The sequence below is a fragment of the Mobula hypostoma genome, chromosome 27 (assembly GCF_963921235.1).
Source record: "Mobula hypostoma chromosome 27, sMobHyp1.1, whole genome shotgun sequence".
In the NCBI taxonomy this organism is placed as follows: Eukaryota; Metazoa; Chordata; class Chondrichthyes; order Myliobatiformes; family Myliobatidae; genus Mobula; species Mobula hypostoma.
The window spans coordinates 10,801,767-10,822,677 of record NC_086123.1 but is presented as its reverse complement, the minus strand read 5'-3'; the positions used below and the strand labels follow the sequence as shown (position 1 = coordinate 10,822,677).

The 20,911-nt window shown below is 41.3% G+C and overlaps 1 long non-coding RNA gene across 3 annotated transcripts in view; it reads right to left on the bottom strand.

Annotated features, from left to right (window-relative positions):
* Window positions 1-2,558: 2,558 nt before the first annotated feature.
* LOC134338430 (uncharacterized) overlaps window positions 2,559-20,911 on the bottom strand; it is a 159,776-nt gene continuing 141,423 nt past the window's right edge. For all 3 annotated transcript variants that reach the window (XR_010016227.1, XR_010016225.1, XR_010016226.1), the window contains 2 exons: window positions 4,067-4,157; window positions 2,559-2,895 (listed from right to left, as the gene is read on the bottom strand). This is a non-coding gene — a long non-coding RNA (uncharacterized LOC134338430). The remainder of the gene's footprint in view (window positions 2,896-4,066; window positions 4,158-20,911) is intronic.

Here is a 20,911-nt window from a genome sequence, read left to right as displayed (position 1 = left end):
AATCTGGTCCTACGAGTCTTCAAGCTCCTCAGCCTTCTCCCGGAGGGAAGAGGGATGAAAAGTATGTTGGCTGGGTGGGTCGTGTCCTTGATTATCCTGGCAGCACTGCTCCGACAGCATGCGGTGTAAAGTGAGTCCAAGGTCAGAAGATTGGTTAATGTGATGTGCTGGGCTGTGTTCACGATCTTCTGCAGCCAATATTAAAGATAGATGCCCTACAGAGAGGTGACCAGTTCTTACATGAAGTTCAAAGTTCAAAGTACATGTATTTTGAAAGTACTACAACCTTGAAATTTGTCTCCTTACAGGCAGCCACACAAGAACACATATAAAAATCCCAACGTGCAGAGAGAGAAAAAAACAATAAATGTAAGCAAGTAGCATTTTGAGCAAAAGTGAGAAAGCATGCAGAAATTCATGGAGTAGAGTATTGAAACGGAAGACTGCAACATGCACAGATGGAAGATGTTGTGCTGCTCCTCAAACTTACACTGGACCCTGTTATAACAGCACAGGAGGCAAAGGGCAGATGGTCAGAGTGGGAGTGGAATAGACAATTAAAATGGCAGGCAACAAACCCTCTGTGCAAAGAAATCCACCTTGTTTCGTTATCTTCAAGGCAGCGCTGGAGAATGAACTGAATCAGAACAATATTCCCAACCGAATGTTTTAAATAGGTCATATGATCATGTGACTTAAATGACATCAAGGACTGGGAGCCTGTCCTGGGATTGGAGGCCTCTGCCTGTCTGTGTTGTGAGGTAGTGGGTGAGTGGAACGGAGGGTGGGAAAAGGGGCTTGTTTTGCTATTGTGGTCCTGCTTTGTTGTTGTTACTTGTGTCGTTCTGCTGAACGTCGTGACTATGCTATATTGGTGCTGGAATTCGTGACAGTACTTGCCTGCTGCTCCCAGCACATCATTGGGTGTGGTGGTTGTTAATGCAAATGACACATTTCACTCCATGTTTCAATAAATAAATAAATCTGAATCTGAACTCAAATACTTTGAGGGAAATGGAATGGATGACATCCACATGAAATTGCGCATCTCGCAATGAAGTAAGCAGGGAGCGCATCCCATTCCCGTTCTAACATGTCGGTCCAGGGCCCCTCTTTTGCTAAGATGAGCACACCCTCAGGGAGGAGGAACAACACCCTATATTCCATCTGGGTAGCCTCCAACCTGATGGCATGAATATCAATTTCTCTTTCCGGTAAAAAAAATTCCAAAACCGACCACCCCACCTCCCAACTTCCTCTATTCCCTACTCTGATATTTTACTTCTTTTCACCTGCATATTTCTTCTCCCTGTATACCCACCTCCTTCCCTTTCTCCTATGGTCCACTCTCCTCTCCTACCAGATTCTTTCTTCTCCAGCTCTTGACCTTTCCCACTCACCTGGCTTCACCAATCACCTTCCAGCTAGCCTCCTTCCCCTACCCCCCACCTTATTATTTGGCATCTTTCCCCTTCCCTCTGAGTCCTGAAAAAGGGTCTCAACCGAAAACTTTGGCTGTTCATTCATTTGTATAGATGCTGCCTGACTGCTGAGTTCCTCCAGCATTGTGTGTGTGTTGATTTTGATTTCCAGCATCTGCAGACTTTCTCATGTTTATAAATTGTTGTATGTGCAATGGAGTTCTTGTGGACTGAAAGGTAAAGATGATGAGATTTCACATACATGGATTTTTCAATCAACTATCATTTGCACCTCAGGATTTTAGCAGGCATTATATTACCCTCAGGTGAAAGAAGTTGTGACCATCTGTTTACCATGATTATGAATTCCTTCAAACACAATGTTTACAATGCAAAGAAAAGTAATTGCCCATGTTTAGTGAACTGTAGCTATATAAAAGGGAAACGTCAAAATTTGGTGGGTTGGAGTGTGGAGGTCTGGTGGGAAATCAATACGTTGAGGTCTTAGGTGCATCTTAAGACTCATCAGGGATTTCAGGGCCCATTAGCAAGGCTGAAAAAAGGAAGAGAACAAAGATAATTGTAACTTGATTTGAACTGGAGTCATGAATCTGCACACTATTTACACGGCGTTCTAACACACAATATCTTGCTTGAACATGCTCAAGTGGAAATCTTGTTGCAAGAATGAACAAGTAGACATCTTGTTTGGAAGGCAGTCCTACATGGCCTGTCCATGTATCAACACCATATGCAAACACTATCACATAACAAGGCAGGACAGCTTTTGGCCACCAGATAAATATACGTGATCACCAACGGTGAAACTTCACAGTTTAAAACAGTCCCCTACAATGCATGGAATTGGTCTTTCCCTGGCAAATATGAACACTGTGAAGACTGCTTGGTATATATAAAAAAGAAATGGTTGGAGGCACTGTGTCAGAATGAAGCAATACATTTTGCTAGAGTGAAATTATCTTCCAATTTCCTTGGTAGAACTCAGATGAATATTAATTCATCCCCGGGCAAGAATGCTAAATGCACTGTGTATCACCATTTTGTCCTCTACCTCCAAAGTTATTTTTTCTTACAGTCAGCAGAATGGAATCAGAGGCAGAATATGAAGCTTTGATTCTACAAACTAGCCTTGTTAACACTCCTAGCATAGAAACATAGAAAACTTACAGTACAATACAGGCCCTTCGGCCCATAAAGTTGTGCCGAACATGTCCCTACCTTAGAGGTTACTAGGGTTACCCATAGCCCTCTATTTTTCTAAGCTCCAGTCGCAGGTTTCTAGGCTGGAAGGTCCAGATAAACATGGGCAAGGATATGGTGGCTGGACATTGTAAATTACACCAAAATAAATCAGAGAACTTACCAACAGGGATGAAGAAATCTTTGGTCTGCCTTCTGGATGCTCTGTGGTTCTGATTAATGGAAGATGGCATCTGAACACGTCCAGTGAGGTCTAACAAAATGCAATGCCCATCTGAATATCATTGTGGAGTCTCGGGAAGCAGCGAAATACACAGTCAATACACAAGAAAGCACACATAATGAACAAACACCAGCTTCAACTTGTTTCTATTGAATTCCATATTAGTTATCAGAGAATCACCAATCTTGTATTGGTATTGTAAGCAACGAATTGTAATTGAACTCCAGAGTGTTTAGAGTGACTGTGATTAATTACAAATGAGACCATGGATCTGCGCCTGGAAAGTCTTCACTCTCCAGGGCGCAGGCCTGGGCAAGGTTGTATGGAAGACCGGCAGTTGCCCATGCTGCAAGTCTCCCCTCTCCATGACACCAATGGAAGGGCATTGGGACCCATACAGCTTGGCACCAGTGGCGCCACAGAGCACTGTGTGCTCAAGGACACAACACGTTCCCTCGGCTGGGGCTCGAACTCACGACCTTCTGGTCACTTGTCCGATGCCTTAACCACTTGGCCACGTGCCCACACATTACAAATGAAAAATACGAAATATTTACACAAAACCACAACTACTTGACAGAATTGGATCTTATAACTAACAATACAGAATTTGATTTAATATAGTGAAATTACAATGGGTGAAATACAGACCTTCAATCTGCAAACATATACACATATATAGATATATATATATTAATCAATGGGGAAGACTGCCTTCCCTCCACGGGCAGCTTTGATCCGCTGTTAAAATGTTTTTAAATGGTCCACTAAAATGGACTCTTGGTCTCATTATGGCTTTGCACCCAATTGTCTGCACTACACTTTGTCTGTAACTGTAACACTTTATTCTGCATTCCGTTATTGCTACCACTGTGCACTGTTGTGGTGAAATGATCTGTATGGATTGCACACAAAACATGTACCTCAGTGCAGGTGACAATAATAAACCAATTTACCAGTTTATACAACACAATGCGTTTAATTCTTAAGGGAGGCTTTCCCTCCTAAACCTCCCTGCATGTATGCTACTGCTGAAATCGAAATAAGATTTGCTGCTTTTAGTTCTACAGTTTTGAACTTGCCCTTTGAATATTGGGAATCTCACACAGAAACCCAAGTCCCATCAAATACCTTGAGACCCCAACCCCATTCAACAATAGCCATTCCTATCCCATCAGCAAATCTTAAATATGCCTCCCACCTGAGAGCTGATGCTCCATCTTCACCGAATACTTGTGTTCCCCCATTGAAGCCAGAAGCCCATCCACACCCTCTGTGCTACTCCGCTTGATCTGTATGGTAAAACAAAAGCTTACAATCATGTTTCCCTGAGACAAAACATTTGACACCAATATCATATTGATGTTTTTAAACAGATTGAATTCCAGACTACTACCTGTTTGACTTTGAGGTGACATTGTCCAACCTCAACAGGGGTCTACCAGGTCATGAAACAACAAATACTCTGAATGAGAATGAGAATTACAACTGGAAATGTACTACACTGCTTTAAGAGGTCAGAAGTTCTTTAACTAACCATATATTTCCCTTCGAGTTATGGATCTAGCATTATGTCATTGTATAGATTTCTGTGTCAGTGAGAGACATAAATTGTTCGTGTATGATGGGTTATACTCCAATGTAGTTGTAAAAAGGGTTTGGTAGGTTTGTGTAAGGTTGCATTAAAGTTAGTAAGCAGATCACCGAGACTGAAAGTAATTATTGACTCCTTAGGGAAGCCCTTCAATTACAGGAAAGCTTTGAGATTGCAAGGGACAAAGGCTTAGGCTAAGCGCCATTAGACTGATGGCAAAGGGAGACTGTTCTACAGAGGTCCAAATTAATGCAAATATTTTTTCTGGGATATGGCCCCAAGGGGGGTGGGGGACAAATGTTTCTTTATAAGAGAAAGAGACAACTAAAATTTGAGTCATCTGTATTGTATGTAGGTCCCTTGCAATAATGCCATTTTCTTGCCTAAAAACTGCATTAGTCTTTTCTTTATTGAATTGATGAATTAAATATTCTTTTGAAAGCTCTAAGTTTGTATTGTGGACTTTCTTTTGGTCTTTCCTTTGTGGTTTGACTAAGTACCTTTTGAAAGTCATGACATATTAAAGCTGAATTTCTTTTCATTGCAATAGATTTTCTAGTACAACTTGTGTGAAATTAAACAAACCAGCACAAGTTATCTAGGAAGTTCAATTGCAAGTGATGTCCAAGACAGCTTATATTTCCATGACCTTTTTTTTCTGGTTTAAATAAACACTGCACTGTAAGCAGACTCTCACTCCCAAAACTGGGAAGGCCCATACCAGTCCAATCAGCAGAGATTTCCCAATAATTCTGCCCAAGAGGATCTTCAAGAAAGCAGTTAAATTAAGATTTGCTTAAAAGAGAGGAACATTATTAAAAGAAAACTGAAAATAACTATACAAATGGATACAGAATCACATATTGGTTTCACTTGTGTACAATACATTTCTTAGCAAATGAATCAAGGTGAATTTCAAGTCAGTTTATTGCTATTCAACCGATCATCTGTATACCACCAAACGAAACAACGTTCCTTCGGGCCAAGGTGCACAACACAGTACATATAATTCACACATATAACACAAAGTGATATTACCACAAATAGATTAATAAATAATAAGGTGCATATATGATACAAGTTAAAAAGTAAACAGTATAACGCTACTGGCGCTTCATACGTAGTGAGACCTGTGTGGGGGGCAGGGAGTTCAGTAGTCTTATGGCCTGGGGGAGGAATCTGTTTCCCATCCTAACAATTCAAATGTATTAAATTAAAGAAGAAAAATTGGAATGTTCTGAGTTAGCTTTTGCAACAATTTGTGCACATACATCATTTATTACTGGAAAGGTGTCTGCTATTGTTACCAAGTTAATCATTAGGCAGATTTACCATACTGTAAAAGCCGGCTGGTGGCATAGTGGCATCAGTGCCGGACTGCGGAGCGACGGCTCCCGAGTTCGAATCCAGCCAGCTCCCTTCCATGCTTTCCAGCCGTGCTGGGTGCAACTTGGCCTCGTAAAAATAAGAAAGCCTGCTAAAAAAAAACGCCGTCGTGACAGCATCCCAATGACTCCACTCGGAGTTAAGGGCTTTCTTCTTCTTCTTACCATACTGTAAAGAATTTACCCAGCACCACAAGAATAAAAAAAAGCAAGCTACAGATGCCAGAAATTGGAAATTGTTGGAAACTCTCAGCTGCTCAGCCCCTGAAGTCGAAGCATTAACTGCTCCCCTTTCCACAGATACATCCTGACCTGCTGAATCTTTGTAGCATTTACTGTTTTATTTTACCCAGCTCCATGTCCACCAAGGGAGAGCCTATTTAATTATCTGCTGCGTGCAATGATAGAGGAAGTCCAGTGTTTAATTTTTCAGGAAGCATATCATAAAATATTATGATCATCAATCATTGGAAGAAAATAGGAAAATAGCCAGTGTAACAATATCCAGGCCCTTCATAATTTTATACTCTTAACTGTCTCCTATCAACTTTTCCGGTTTCCAAACAATTTACCAATCAGATTTACAATCCACTTTTTTAAAAAAATGTAGCATTTAATTCTATTACAGTGCTGCCAACTAACAGTTAAGAAGGAGCTATCATAATATAAGATCAGTGTAAACTCTGGCTTCACTCCACATAGTTCAATGGCCATCAGTTCAGAGTAGTAATACTGACGAGGCCAACACAGACCACTGAGATGCATAAACTGTAACAACTTGGAAGTTAGATTCAAACTTCAAGCCAACTTTTTCTTGCCGGTTATATGCAGATAACATTTAAATCATGTTATTACTGTCATAATGCACAAGCCAGATACAGATAACTCTGCGCAATGCATTGTGGTTAGCAGCTTTACCTATACTGTGGTGGCTGGGAGAGAATTAGGAATCAAGAAAACTACTAAAGAGGGAAAGTTTAAAGTGCTTAAACTCTGGCCAGGAGAGGAGCTGAATGAAAGGAGGAGACACGAAGAAAAGGAACTCAGACTCCTGCATCTATCACATCCTTTACTATGACAGGACCCGGCAAAATGCAAGTTGAAGAACAAAGGTATTGCAGTTGCTGCCAAGTTCAAAACACATAGCAACTTATTGAGTAAAACTAATCAGGAGCTTTAACTGGCAACGATATTGGGTCCGCTTTTCACTGTGATATATTTTAAGTTTCATTCAGCTTAAGCAACAATTGAAACAGAATAAGGGTAAGTTTAACATTGAGCAATGTTTGATACAGCATCATTTCCAAATACACACTCTACCTGACTTTCATTCCCATTGACTGCAATGAAAAGACACAGCGCGTGGACAGTTAATCTGACATGCTCCATTTCCATTATTACCCAGAGTTCATCTTTCCCCTGCCAAGTGTCATACAAGAAACTTTTCCATCTTATAGTCCTCCAAATACATTAAAAGGGAATGTATCTCAGTACAGGAAGATCAGAACTGTACACTTAAAACAAACATTTTTGTGGTTTACTCGTCCATATCTCATGGTCAAACTGGAACCACTGTCAAACCACAGCTGCACCCATCGAAGCATACTTTGTGGTTCCGGAAGTAACAAAATATAATCGCCAGCATTCAAAATCATTGTGAAACGTTAAAAACATGCAGATGTTGGAACTCTAAACTCAAAACAGAAAATGCTGAAAATACTCAGTACGCCAGGCTGCGTCTGTGGGAAAAGAAAGAGAATTAATGTTTCACGTCAGAGACACTTTGTCAGAGCTGGTAAGGAAGCAACACAAGCTTGTAATGACATAGGAAAAGTGGTGTCAGGTTTGATAAAGTGAAACAGGACGACAAAGGATATAGGCTGTAAACAAGGCTGTCTGACAGGATGAACATTCTTTTAACTTCCGGCAATATCTAACACTCTGCTTCCCTCTTTTCTCATTCCCCATTCTGGCCCCATTCTGGCTCCCTTCTGTTCTCCTCACCTGCCAAACATCTCCCTCTGGTGCCCCCTTCCTTCTCTCTCTCCAATGGTTCACGCTCCACTCCAATCAGACTCGTTCTTGTTTAGCCTTTTACCTTTTCCACCTATCAGATCCCAGCTTCTCCCTTCATTTCCACCTTATACCTCAGCTGGCTTCACCTATCACCAGCCAGATTGTACTGCTTCCCCTCACACCATCTTCTTATCCTGTTCCATACCCGTTGGCCCAAAACTTTAGACTGCTTATTCTCCTCCATAAATGCTGCCTGACCAACTGAGTTCCTCCAGCATTTGTCAGTGTTATCTGGTCAATGAGTGAATGAGAGCAGACAGAGAGTGAAAACATATAGAGGCCAAACTGCCATGATAAATATGTACACTTCGAACATGCGTTTCGGCTTAAGTGAACCCGAACAACATTTGATTACAATTATTACTGAATGATTTGCATGCATAATATGATTTTTTAAAACTTTTATCCCACAATCTGAAAGCTGCAGTTCAAAATAGTTGACTTTCTTGCATGGATAGAATGTTACATTATATTTGGCTCCAGGAATCAATCAATGCCATAAGAGTGTAACAATCTCCATGGGATTGTCAGCGGAAGATGAAGATCAATTATTCTGGATGATGTATAGATCAACTACATTCTTCTACTTCTTCTGTCTTCAATCTAGTTCCTGTGCTAATAGTTTTTTCTGGAAATAATAAAGGATGCCATTGTTAATGACAAACAAGAAACGTATGTTGTGCAGACGCTATCTGTACAAGCAGAGAATGACGTAGCAGGAAGAGCTGGACGTATATTGTGCTAATTACAGATTTCTTAGAGCCGTGGTTCTGTGGAAAATAGTTTAGAATTGTGCTGTGATATGATGCCAAACATATAAAAGGTGATTTTACCACTTAAGCAAGCTGGCTTTAACAGGTATTTTTTTCCCCTGTAAAATGTGGTAGAGTTCCAGTCAGTCTTTTATTCAACATTTCTCCAATTTACTGAACCGGCCACATGTCGCCAGGATAAACTCCCCTGTTACCCCTCCCCCACTAGCCGCATCCGAGAAACAGCATCTTTGCGGTACTTCACCCTAAGATGCCACCAGGATGTTTCGGCCATGTAGAATGGAGCAGCTTTGCATGATTTCAACATCAAAGCAGGCATGTTTCTCTGGCAAGGTTCATTGGATCACAGTTTTGGAAGGGAGACCTTTGGCTACTCCATCTTGCCTAACTCAGCAGTTCAAAGGTTTATTTTATTGTCAAAGTAAGGATAAACAATACAGCTTTGATATTTGTCTTCTCCAGACAGCTAATACAGAAAAACCATGGGTGCTGATGTAAGAAAAGACATCAAGTGTCCCCCCCCCCACCCAGTACGAAAAACGAAAGAAAGAAAACTCACAGATCCCAAAATCCCCCCTTGCTCACAGCAAAAAAACACAGCCATAATAGCAATCAACAAACCCCTGCACATAACAATCCCTCACCCCATCACTCGCAAAAATGTACAATAACAGTAGCAGTAAACCCCCAATCCCCCTCTTACACAGAAAATTAACAGATCACCCACCTGCCAAACATTCAAATAAAGAAAACACCAAAAAACTGGAGGAAAGCAATATAAAATACAGTCCAATAATGACATCAATCTCAGAATATGGGATTTAAAAACACAGACACGAGGAAATCTGCAAATGCTGGAAATTCAAGCAACACTCACAAAAAATGCTGGTGAACGCAGCAGGCCAGGCAGCATCTATAGGAAGAGGAACAGTCGACATTTTGGGCCGAGACCCTGCGTAGGTCCTGGCCCGAAACATCAACTGTACACCTTCCTATAGATGCTGCCTGGCCTGTTGTGTTCACCAGCAATTATTGTGTGTGTTGTCAGAATACGGGAAACGCCTTTTCGTCTGCATACAAGGAGAACAGCCGCACGGACTCAGTCCTTCTATAAGGAGTGACCACTGACCCAATACTGACTGCGCCAAACCGGCTTCTGACCGCCTCCGTTGGAAGCCATCACTGGCCTACTCTGCATGCATCTCGATGCTTTGATCTTCCTTGCCGCTTTGAGATGGCGCCGTTCATGACCCCGCGCCTCGACTCTGGTCTTAACCACGGGTCAGCTTGTGTCCTCGGACCTTTGCGGCCCCCTCCATCTCTGATCTCCATGGGGGAGCCCTCCGGACACAGCACAGTGCTGGATCATTCCATTGAGATTCAAGCTTACGCCACAGTCTCCAACACAAACAAGACAAAAAATAACACACAGAAGGTATAGAAAAAGTGAAATATTTGGAAAGGTTTGCTATCTGAAAGATGTCTTCTGAGGAATCATTATTCACTGGCGCCACCTTGACTGGAAATTCCCAAGCAGGACATTTTATTTTAAGTTGTTCACTTATAAGATTTTCATGTCCTTGCTGAAACCAGCATCTATTTCCCCATCCCTAATCATTCTTTGGAATGTATTGCCAAACTGTCTTCTTGAACCGTTTCAAGGTTCTCCCATTGCCTGTATGATAGGAGGCTGTATATTCTGTGGAGCTGAAGGAACAGTGATATGTTTTCAACTCAGGAAAAAATGTGACTAGGAGAGGAACTTCCAGATAATGACGTTTCTCTGTACCTTCATCTTTCAGATGGTGGGAGTTATATAGAGTCATAGAAAAGTGGAACACAGAAACAGGCCCTTCAGCCCATCTAGACCATGCCAAAACCATTTAGACTGCCTACTCCTATTGACCTCTACTATCCATGTACCTATCCAAACTTTGCTAAACTGTTGAAATCTAGCTCACATGCATCACTTATGCTGGCAGCTCACTCTACAGTCTCACGACCCTCTGAGTAAAGAACTTTCCCCTCATGTTTCCCTTAAACTTCTCACCATTCACCCTTAAATTATGACCTCTGGTTGTAGTCCCACCCAACCTCGCGAAAAAAAGCCTGCTTGCATTTACCATATCTATACCCCTCATAATTTTGTATACCTCTATCAAATCTCCTCTCAATCTTCTACGTTCTAAAGAATAAAGTCTTAACCTATTCAATCTTTCCTTAAAATTCAGGTCGTCCAGACCCGACAACATCCTTGTAAATTTTCCTTGCACTCTTTCAACCTTGTTTATATTTTTCCCGTAGACTGACCAAAACTGTACACAATAATCCAAATTAGGCCTCACCAACATCTAATACAAGTTCAACATAACATCCCATCTCTTGTACTCAATACATTGATTTATGAAGGCCAATATTCCAAAAGCTTTCTTTGCGACCCTATTTACCCATGACTCCATTTTCAATGAATTATGTACATACCTGTATTCCCAGATCCCCTTGTTCTACTGCACTCCTCAGTGCCCTACTGCTCACTGTGTACGACCTACCCTGGTTGGTCGTACTGAAGTGCAAAACCTTGCACTTATCTGTATTAAGTTCCATCTGCCATTTTTCAGCCCATTTTTCCAGTTGATGCAGATCTCTCTGCAAGTCATGATAGCCTTCCTCACTGTCCACTACACCCCCAGTCTTGGTCTTCTAGAGGACCAATTTTGTCCCTAGCAATCCTTTTGCTCTTAACATGTCTGTAAAATCTCTTCGGAGTCTCCTTCACCTTGTCTTCTTGAGCAACTTCATGCTTTCTTTTAGCTTTCCTGATTTTTTTCTTAAGTGTTCTCTTGTATTTTTTATACTCTATAAGCACCTCATTTGTTCCTAGTTGCCTATACCTGCTATGCACCTCTTAACCATGCCTCCATATCTCTTGAAAATCAAGATTCCCTGCACTAGTTATCTTTACCTTTTATTCTGACAGGCATATGCAAGTTTTGTACTCTCAATACTTCACTCTCTCCACATCTGATCCCTCTATGAGGATTGGTATGTGTTCCTTCGTCTTACTGTTCCTGAAGTCCACAATCAACCCTTTCGTCTTACTGACGTTGAGTGCCAGGTTGTTGCTGCGACACCACTCCACTAGTTGACATATCTCACTCCTGTACACCCTCAGCAAATTTATAGATGTTATTTGAGCTATGCCTAGCCACACAGTCATGTGCAGTGGGCTAAGCACACACCCCTGAGGTATGCCAGTGTTGATCGTCAGCGAGGAGGATATGCTATCACCAATCCACACAGATTGTGGTCTTCCAGTTAGGAAGTCAAGGATCCAATTGCAGAGGGAGGTACAGGGGTTCAGGTTCTGTAACTTCTCAATCAGGATTGTGGGATATGAGCAAATATAAATCTTTAAATCAATTCAACTAGTTACAGTATTAGTAACACTAGTTTCTAACTTGAGAATTTTTTTCATATTACTGAGATGATTTCCACATTGCATCATTGCAGGAATATTTCAATTAGAATATTGACATGTTCTGGAGAACACATCTTGAACAATACAGATGGGATGCTGTTGGCATTAGTAACTGGAGGTTCTGGCAATCTGACTTGGAATTCCTGTTTAAGTCATTTATTCCAAATCATTTATTTATGTAACTGTCATCTCACAGGTTTTCTTCTTCTGGAAAGAGAATTCTTGCCAGCCGTTTAGAGTTTACATCAATTTATCGTCAACTGCAGCAAATGCCTCTAATTAAAAATAGTCCTTCATTGAGTTGTACAGCACAGACAAAGGCTCTTCAGCCGTACTGGGTGTTACTGATTACTGAAGATAAAGATGCATGGGATCGCGGTGAATTGGCTGTTTGGATTCACAACTGGCTTGTGCAGAGAAGACAGAGGGTAGTGCTTGAAGCAACTTATTCGAGCTGGAGGTCTGTAATTGGTGGTGTTCTGCAGGGATCTGTGCTGGGACCTCTGCTGTTTGTGATGTATATAAATGACATGGATGAAAATGTAGTTAAGTGGGTTACTTAGTTTTTGGATGGTGGAGTTGCAGATAGTGCAGAAGACTGATCAAGAATACAACATGATATAGATCAACACACATAAAAGTTGCTGGTGAACGCAGCAGGCCAGGCAGCATCTCTAGGAAGAGGTACAGTCGATGTTTCAGGACTTCGTCCTGACGAAGGGTCTCGGCTGTACCTCTTCCTAGAGATGCTGCCTGGCCTGCTGCGTTCACCAGCAACTTTTATGTGTGTTGCTTGAAATTCCAGCTTCTGCAGATTTCCTCGTATTTGCGATGATATAGAACAGTTGGGCAGAGAAATGGCAGATGGTTTAACTCAGATAAATGTGAGATGTTGCATCTTGGTAAAAAGTAAGTAAAAGCATCCATTAGTCTTGCGAGACCATGGATCTGTGCCTGGAAAGTCTTCACTCTCCAGGGCGCAGGCCTGGGCAAGGTTGTATGGAAGACCAGAAGTTGCCCATGCTGCAAGTCTCCCCTCTCCACGACACCAATGTTGTCCAAGGGAAGGGCATTAGGACCCATACAGCTGAAATCGTCGCAGAGCAATCTGTGATTAAGTGTCCTTGCTCAAGGACACAACACATTCCCACAGCTGGGGCTTGAACTCACGACCTTCAGGTCGCTAGTCCACTGCCTTAACCACTTGGCCATGTGCCCACTTGGTAGAGCAAATGCAAAGAAACAGTACACTGTTAAGGGCAAGTTCTTTAACAGTGTTACTGAGCAGAGAGATATGGGATCCATGTTCATAGCTCCTTGAAAGTGGCTACACAGATCAATAAGGTGGTTAAGGCGCTCATGGAATGCTTGTTTTTATCAGTCAAAGCATTGAGTTTGAAAGTCAAGAGGTTATGTTGCAACTTTATAAAATAATATTTAGGCCATATCCAGAGTATTGCATACAGTTTTAATCGCCCCACTATAGGAAGGATGTTGAGGCTTTGGAGAGGGGGCAGAAGGGATTTATCAGGATGCTGCCTGGTTTAGAGGGCATGTACTATCATGAGAGGCTGGATAAACGGGTTGTTTTCTCCGGAACACTGGAGGCTGAGGGAAGATCCGATAGAGATTTGCAAGATTAAGAGAGACATAGACAGAGGAAACAGGGAGTATCTGTTTCCCAGGGTTGAAATGTCTAATACCGGAGGACATGCATTGAAGGTGAGAGGGGGTAGGTTCAAGGGGGATGTGAGGGTTAAGATTTCCCTCAGGGAGTGCTGGATGCCCAGAATGTGCTGCCTGGTATGGTGGTAGAGGTAAATATATTGGAGGCTTCTAAGAGAAATTTGGATGGGTACACGGATGTAAGGAAGATGGAAGGATATGGACATGGTGTTTGGGTGTTCTTGATTTAGGTTTTAGCTGCTTCAGCACAACATAGGCCAGCCGGTGGCGCAATGGCATCAGTGCCGGACTCCGGAGCGAAGGCTCCCGAGTTCGAATCCAAGTCGGGCCATCCGCTGAGCACGCTTTCCATCCGTGCCGGGTTGAGTGTCGAACTAGCCACTCGGCCTTGTTAAAAAGAAAAGGGTCGAGTCAGGAACGTTCATATTGTGACCAGGTTAATCTGAAAAGAGACCAATCTGACTGTCTGACTGTCTGGTGCCACACGCTAAAAAAAAGCACAACATAGTGGGATGAATGGTCTGTTCCTGTATGGTATGTTCTACTGCCCCTTAAGTATTCAAGTAGTAAAATTTCTATCTTTGTAAGTTTAAAGCAAATGTACAGAAAGAGGGTGTTAAATTAGTAAACTGTGGTTTTGTAAACACAGTGTTCAGCCTGGTCAGTTGTCACTCTCTGTGCACTGCTGGTGGAGAAGTTTGGCCCACATTCCTTAGGTAGGCTCAAAATAAACAGTAGGCTTCCTGTAGATGAGTGCTATATGTCTAAAATGTAGTAAACTCATTTCCTCATAACCCTTCAATAGAATGTTGGCTGTTACCTCAAATTATTCCCAGCAAGTAATTCTCCTTCCTCCAGCAACTAATTGGTTGCACTGTGCAGCACATTGTGGTACTCAATTAGTAACCTGCAAAACATGATGCAGTAACTTTAAGGAACCAAGGTAAACATAACTATATATTTGGCAGGCACATCACTGAGGAGTCTGCAGATCGAGGAATACCTGCTGTTAAGGATGACCTCGTCAGCCTAATTTTACCTTGCATGACAAAGCTATTAACACATTCTGAGGATTTTGTTGGGTGTATAAGGGTTATTAATGAAGATTAATGGCACCGACTCCAACACAAAAAGAGTAAAAGGTGACCTCAGTTCAATGGAGCTTGAAAAAAAGAGAAAGCTGTATTTCTTTATGACCTTGCACATTGCTTGCATTAAAATCGGTAATCATACCTTCTGCTCTGCACTTTGAGTGAAGTTAGCAGTGCTGTGTGATGCAAAACTTAAATGTATTCCTCAAAGCATTGTTCTGTTAACAATACATACAAAGTACGCCACTTTCTGGCTCCACAGACACATGTCATCAAACTTAGCTTTAACTATTGACTTGGCAATATCCCACTAAGTGAGAAGAAGGAAGCATCTCTTGGTTTTTGGCTGGGAATCTAGGAGAATTTCCTTTTCTTCCATTTGCACTCCCATGGGAATGTGACATCTCTGAGAATGCAAAATGCAGACAGCAGATTTTAAAAAGAAGCGGAACTGTTTTTTTTAAATAAATTTAAATGAAGCCAGAATATTATTTGCATTCAACTTTATCTAGGTATGGAATCATAATCCAGTTTTTGATGTGTTACAGAAGTTATATCCTTGGGGCTTATTTAAAAGCAGGATTACCTGTCATAGATTTAGTGATGGAAAGAAACACACAATAAAAGGAAATAAATAAAGATTTATAGATATATGAGTAGCATAAATGTAACACGGTGTGAAACTTGCTTTCTTTAAATAAATCCTACAATGAAAGGTCAGTTTTTATTGATGTTGGTTTGACTTTCAATGAATCATATTTAGGGCAGCACAGAGGTGTAGTGGTTAGCACAATGCTTTACTGTACCAGCGACCTGGGTTCAATTCCCACCACTGCCTGTAAGGAGTTTGTACATTCTTCCCCTGACCATGTGGATTTCCTCTGGGTGCTCCACTTTCCTCCCACATTCCAACAACCTACCAATTGGTAGGTTACTTTGTCATTGTAAATTGTCCCGTGATTAGGCTAGGATTAAATTAGGGGATTGATGGGCGGAGCAGCTCAAGGGGCTGTAAATGTCTACTCTGTGCTGTATCTCAATAATTAATTAAATATCAACAATTGAACATTTCAGCCTTAAAATTATTGATAGGTGCCATTAATCAATTAAAAAGGGAACATGTTGAAGGTATTCAAATGTGCAAAGGGAATTGTTACCATCTCAGGTTACATAATTAAATAAAATGGCCAGAAACCAGCAATCACGCTACAACTGTGGTCATTATCTCCACTAAATACAGATCCTTTATCCCCAGAGGGATATCAGGGACCCACCTCTCAGCGAACTTCATGAGCTACCGAACTAACGGAAATAAATTTGGTCATGGAAATATTGGGAACTAATTCAGCAGCAGAGACTTCTGAGTGCTAATTAAACAAGCACCAGCAGGAAAGGAGCTGGCACAATTCAGGAGTACTTCACACGATGGAATAGAACAAAAGCGAGAAGGAAACTTATAATAATAGTGATTGGTGGCAAAGCACAACAAATAAGTTTTAAGAAGTTCAAAGTTCAAAGTAGATTTATATCATTGTACATACATGTCACCATATATTATCCTGAGATTCATTTCCTTGTGGGTATTTACAGTAAATACAAAGAAACACAATAGAATCAATGAAATACTGCAAGACTGACAAGCAGCCAATGCGCAAAAGACAACACACTTTGCAAATACAAAGAGAAAAACAAAATAATAATAATAAATAAATAATAAATATTGAGAACATGAGCTGTAGAGTCCTTGAAAGTGAGTCCATAGGTTCTGAAATTAGTTCGGTGTTGAGGAGAGTGAATTTATCGATTCTGATTCGGGAGCTTGATGGCTGAGGAATAATAATTGTTCCTGAACCTGGTGGTGTGGGGCCTAAGGCTTCTGTACCTCCCTCCCAATGACAGCGGCAAGAAGAGAGCATGGCCTAGATGGTGGATAGTGGAGGTCCTCAATGATGCATGCTGTTTTCTTGCAGGTATGCTCAATGGTGGGGAGGGCTTTCCCTGTGATGAAGTGGGCTGTAGTCAGTACTCTCTGTAGGCTTTTCCATTCATGGGCATTGGTGTTTCCATACTTATAAATCTCAATATTGCTTTATAGTACTTTTCATAGGAATGTAAGACAAATTCCAGATGGACACATTCAAGGGCAATACTCAGTTGCCATCTTAAGTGGTTTGTTTGTAATGGAATTGTTGAAGAATTAATATACTTTAAGTGGAAGTGCAGGTACTGAGATAGTTTCCAGCCACGCATTCCTTAAAGGTAATATGGTAACACATTGTTTGGTATAACCCAATTCAACTAATGATGCAGGCTGCTATTCATGGCAAGGGAGGAAGTAATAACATTAAGAAACAAAAGCAGAAATAGTCCATTCAGTCCTATGGGTCTTCTTTGGCTTTCAATATAGTCAGGGCTGATCTTTAATCCCAATGCCGTTTTTCTTCTCCCTGGCCCCTAATTACCTAAACATTCATACAGCCTGAATATATCAAACAACCGAGCCCCCACAACCCTTCGGGACAGAGAATACCATAGATTCAGGAGGGTGGAGAAACTCCTGGTTATGTCAGTCATGAATGGCTGAGTCCTTATTTGGAGACTGTAATTCCTGACTCTAGACAACAAATGACGTGGAAGTATCTACTCCACCTCTATGTTGCCAAAGTTTCGAAGACTTTTGTGTACAATTCAATTTGAATTACTTCTCATGCTTTCAGAGACAAAAGACAAGAGGGTGAAATCCACATAATTCCCCTCATAAAAGGTTGTGTCCTCCGGTCCTAGACTCCCTCACTACAGAAAATCCTCTCCACCTCCACTCTATCTAGGCCTTTCAATATCTGATACATTTCAATGAGACCTCGCTTCATTCTTCTAAACAGGTCCAAGGCCATCAAACGCTCCACAGATGTTAACCCATTCATTCCCAGTCTCACTCTTGTGAACCTCTCTCCAGTGCAGGCCTACCAACCAGTTAAGGCCTCCCAACCAAAAAAAAAAGACCCATTTATTCCTAATCTCCATTTTCTGTCCATTATCCTCATTCTCTGTCAACTTTCTAACCCCAGTACCATGCATTTCAATTTTGCTCAAAAGTGAGTTGGGGACACTGTCAGCAACTTGGGCCTGAAACAGCAGCTTTGCCATAGATTCCCATTCTTATAGAATTATAATTAGACAATTGAGAGGATGAAAGGGCATACTTGAAAGATCAAGTATAGTCCACAGACATGTGTATGTTTATGAAAAGAGCAATGTATTTTAATTCCATGGCTCATGCTGAAAAGAAATTACAAGACATTTATAAATTAATTATCGGGAAAACAGAGAATTTTATGAAAAGTAGACATTTTATTAGTTTTACAAATCATGGTGGCACCATTCTGGGTGCAAAGTTAATTTTGCACACTGTTGTCAAACTGAAGTTCAATTTCAAGTCTAATTGTCATTCAACCATACATGGGTACCCATCAATGCAGCCAAATAAGACAGAATTCCTTCAGGGCCAAGGTGCAAAACACAGTCACACATAGCACATAGAAGATTGCAAACACATACCAAATATCAGTAAAATACAGTCACACAAAAATAAATTGAAGAAGATATTAATATTGTTATCCCATTTTTGGATTGGAGAATGCTCATCGTTCTTCAATAAATTACGTATTATTTGTTGGGTCAAAGTAATAAATAGTATCAATGCACAATCTGAAGCCATAATCCCTCCTTTACATTCAAGCGCACGAAGATGGGAGAAAGTGAACATTGGCCACTGGCCACTTCCTTTGTCAGCTCTACCACCGTTTCTTTGCAAAGGGATGAACGCCAGATGACTATGCAAACCACAGGAGAAGTTATAAAAGCAAACTACAATGTAGGTTTAATGTTCAGCTCATTTCTGTAAGGTGTTTTAGCAATGACTGTAAAGTGAGAATAATGCCAACTCCCGTCACGTTAATTTCAAGAGATATTTAGATGGAATAAGATAACAATCAGTAAAACATTTGATGATTGAATTATACCAAACTTTTCCCTGGGAACAATTTTAGTCAAAACATTTTATGCAGCCAGAAGAATACCCTTTCTACCCCATCTCCCCCATGATGGTTGATTTTTATTTCAGCACTTTCAATAAGATTTGGAGATTCTTCCACCCGTATTGTGCAAATGAGAAAAAAGACAAACACAAACAAACTGAACGATGAACCATACCAAAAAGCAGGTACAAATTCATAGCACCACATGTAACATACTGCTGGCCAAGAAACCAAGGAATGGTGAAGAATGTCACTGCCTCCCAAGTACAGTAGGTGGATGGGCTCTAACGTGTTTGAATGCTCACTGACTGCAGTGAATTTGCATATAGTATTAACTAAATCATGTGGGAGAACACAGAGACATCACTGTGGGTTTATATGATGTAAACACCACATGATCTTGCAGATTGAAGATGATACTTTTATTTATTTCGAGAAGCATCACAGAACAGGTCCTTCCAGCTCAATGAGCTGCACCACCACCTACTTAACACTAGCCTAATCACAGGACAATTTACAATGACCAATTCACCTCCCTCATGGTTGCGCCTCCTTCTACTACCCATTGTGTTTTCCCCTATTCCTTCTTCAACTTTCTTGCCTATCACCTCCCTGCTTCCCATCCCCCACTCCTTTATCTTTACTGGTTTTTCACCTGGAACCTACCAGCCTTCTCCTTCCCACCCTCCCCCCACCTTCTTTATAGGGCCTCTGCCCCTCCCCTCGACAGTCCTGACGAAGGGTTCCGGCCGGAAACATTAACTGATCGTTTCCACGGATGTTGCCCGACCTGCTGAGTTCCTCCAGCGCGTTGTGATTGTTGCTTTCACCCCAGCATCCGCAAAGTATTCTGTGTTCACCGACTGACCGGTAGGCCTTTGGGTTCGTGGGAAGTCACCACAGGACCGGAGAAAAAGAGCTGGAACTTTCTGTGAGGGTTTCAACTAATTTGGCAGAGAGATGGGAAATGGAATGATGGTACTGAGGATGTGTTAGTTGGCTTACAGATGGGGGCAATGTGTAGTGAGACTGCTAGCAAGGAAAGCCTGATGTTAGGGCAAAATTGCAGTCAACAGGATGAGTTGCAATGTAAAAGGTGGACAAAATTGAAAAGGGTGAATACAGGACTTAAGGTGATATATTTGAATGTGCGCTGTATACTGAATAAAGTAGATGAACTTGTAGCACAGTTACAGATTGGCATCTAATATATGATATGTAGGCATCAGTGAATCATGGCTGAAAGAAGATTACAGCTGGGAACTGAACATCCAAGGATACACATTATATTTAAAGAACAGCCAGGTAGGCAGAAGGGGTGGTGTGGCACTGTTGGTAAAAAAAAATGAAATCAACTCATTAGAAAAAGGTGATACAGGGTGGGAAGGTGTTGAATCATTGTGGGTAGAGCTAAGGAACTGCAACAGTAAAAAGACCCTAATGGGAGTTATATACAGACTCCCCAAACAGTGGTAAATAAAGATGTAGCCTACAAATTACCATGGGAGATAGAAAATGCATGTCAAAAGGCAATGTTACAACAGACACGGGGATTTCAATATGCAGGTAGATTGGGAAAATCCGACTGGTACCGGATCAGAAGAGGGGGATTTTCTAAAATGCCTACAAGATGGCTTTGTAGAGAAGCTCATGGTTGAGCCCACTAGGGGTTCAGCTATTCTGGATTGGGTGTTAAGCAATGAACCAGAATTAATTAGAGAGAAGGTAAAAGAACCCTAAGGGACCAATGGTCATGTTATGAAAGAATTTACCCTGCAACTTGAGGAGAGGCTAAAGTCAGATGTATCAGTATTACAGTGGAGTAAAAGAAATTAGAGAGGCATGAGAGAGGAGCTGGTCAAAATCGATTGGAAAAGAATGCTAGCAGAGATGTTGGCAGAGCAACAATGGCAGGAATTTCTGGGA